Genomic DNA, 2,717 nt, shown 5'->3' with positions numbered 1-2,717 from the left:
CCTGACCATGCATGGAGGGTTTCACCCCAAGTCCAGCACCCTGAGGCTGTACGCTAAGCGGAAGGAAGGGGGCCGGGGACTGGTGAGTGTCAGCACCACAGTCCAGGATGAGACAAGAAACATCCACGAATACATCACGAAGATGGCCCCAACTGACAATGTGCTCAGTGAATACCTCAGGCAGCAGAAACCCAAGAAAGAGGAGGAAGGCGAGGAACCATCATGGAAGGACAGGCCCCTGCACGGTATGTACCACCGGCAGATAGAGGAGGTGGCTGATATCCAGAAATCCTACCAGTGCCTGGACAAAGCTGGACTGAAAGACAGCACAGAGGCACTAATCATGGGAGCACAAGAACAAGCTCTGAGTACAAGATCCATAGAGGCTGGGGTCTATCACACCAGGCAAGACCCCAGGTGCAGGCTGTGTAAAGATGCCCCAGAAACAATCCAGCACATAACAGCAGGGTGCAAGATGCTAGCAGGCAAGGCATACATGGAACGCCATAACCAAGTGGGCAAGAATAGTGTACAGGAACATCTGTGCCGAATATAACCTGGAAGTCCCGAGGTCAAAATGGGAGATGCCCCCAAGGGTGATGGAGAATGACCGAGCTAAGATCCTGTGGGACTTCCAGATACAGACGGACAAAATGGTGGTGGCTAACCAACCAGACATAGTGGTGGTAGACAAACAGGAGAAGACGGCCGTAGTGATCGATGTAGCGGTTCCGAATGACAGCAACATCAGAAAGAAGGAACACGAGAAGCTGGAGAAATACCAAGGGCTCAGAGAAGATGTGGAGGGTGAAGGTAACGGTCCCCGTGGTAATCGGAGCACTAGGTGCGGTGACTCCCAAGCTAGGCGAGTGGCTCCAGCAGATCCCGGGAACAACATCGGAGATCTCTGTCCAGAAGAGCGCAGTCCTGGGAACAGCTAAGATACTGCGCAGGACCCTCAAGCTCCCAGGCCTCTGGTAGAGGACCCGAGCTTGAAGGATAAACTGCCCGCAGGGGCGAGATGGGTGTATATATATACATATCTCACCTGGTGCTGTAAATGAACCCTGTTCTGCTTGCACAGCTCTCAGTCCTGCCTTCTCAAGATCAAGGCAACACAGAGTGAAGTTAGCCAACTATCAAATTGCAGAAAGGTGTAATGAAGAATGTGGTGCCAAAGAAGTACAGCAAACTTCTCACACTTTAGCAACTGTCAAGCAAAGACTCACAGCCTTGGCTAGCCGTGTGAAGAGGTATACTTAAGAGACAGAAGGCAGGAAAATAAACCAGCTGTTCTCCACTAAACCATCCAAGGTGTACTCTTATTGGTAGGGAAACAATATGAGAACAGCCCCATCAAGACAGGAGATAGCGCAATAGCAAACGGGAGAATCACATAACAACAATGCTCAGTGGCTAGTGAACCCAAGGACTGGTGCTGTCCAAATCTTGGACAGCACCAGTCCTTGGGTTCACTTGTTGATTAATTAATGTAGTCATCAGAGGTGTAGCAAGCCATATTGACATGCTTGGAGAAACTGCTGTTATTCAGAAGTGCCTTTGTGGCAATATTGTCACGGTGGGAATGGCCGGTGTGTTTGAGGAGCGTGGACCCAAATGCAGACACACAAGGGACAGGACTAAAGTTTAACAAAAAGTGAGCCATTTATTTTGGCTGATGACTACCACAAAAACAAAAGCACAGGCAAACAAAGCGAAAAACTAAATGATAACCTAAACTGCTAAGAAACTAACACAGTTCATGGCTCTAAACTGAACATAGAGAGACGGAGGACTTAAATAGGTGACTGTTTGCTGCAGCAATGTGCCACTACATTTTAACCTCATTCAAGTAATCTGTAATTTGCAGTCAACATGGTGGCACGGTGGTTAGCACTGTTGCTTCACAGCAATAAGGTTATGAATTTGACCTGTGGCCTTTCTGTGTAGACTTTGCATGGGTTGTCTCCAGGTACCCTATCTTTCTCCCAGAGTTCAAAAAATGTGTAATTAGTGGAGTATGGTTGGGTTGTGATTCTAAATTGCCCATATGTGTGAATTATTGTCTGTCTCTCTGTGTTAGCCCTGTGTCACACTGGGGCCCTGTCCAGGCTGTGAATCACCTCTTATGTAGCTGTGATAAGCTCCAGCCCCCCTGCAGCCCTGATAAGCATAAATGGAAGAGAATGGATGGATGAACTTTAACAATCACGCTTATGTACTGGGAGAACCAGTACAGATTGATTGATTGATTGATAATACTTTATTCATCCCGAGGGAAATTGGGTTAAGGCTGCCAGCCATGCCAGTGCTTTTGCGAAGCAAGAGTAGTTCACACATTACATTACACATTAACTATTATATATAATAAACTATCACCAACATGAAGACAGAATCAGTTTGTATATAAGACCAGACTTCATAAGAGTTGACATAGAGTCACAGTGTACGTTTCAGTTAAGTAATTGTCCTAGCCATTTACTTGTGTTCTCATCCGTCTCTGATTATTAAAATGTAGGAACTAAGGTACAACTCTGATTTACTTAAGTGGTCATTCATTTATGGATATATATATATATATATATATATATATATATATATATATATATATATATATATATATATATATATATATATATTAGTTGAAATCTTGGCCTATCATTTAATGGTGTACAGAGTCACCTTAAAAAAATTGAGTAAAAAAGAAGAATGGACCA

This window comes from Pelmatolapia mariae, linkage group LG4 (genome assembly GCF_036321145.2).
Source record: "Pelmatolapia mariae isolate MD_Pm_ZW linkage group LG4, Pm_UMD_F_2, whole genome shotgun sequence".
NCBI classification, from domain to species: Eukaryota; Metazoa; Chordata; class Actinopteri; order Cichliformes; family Cichlidae; genus Pelmatolapia; species Pelmatolapia mariae.
The sequence above is the reverse complement of the archived record's forward strand: the minus strand, read 5'-3'. Positions refer to the sequence as shown.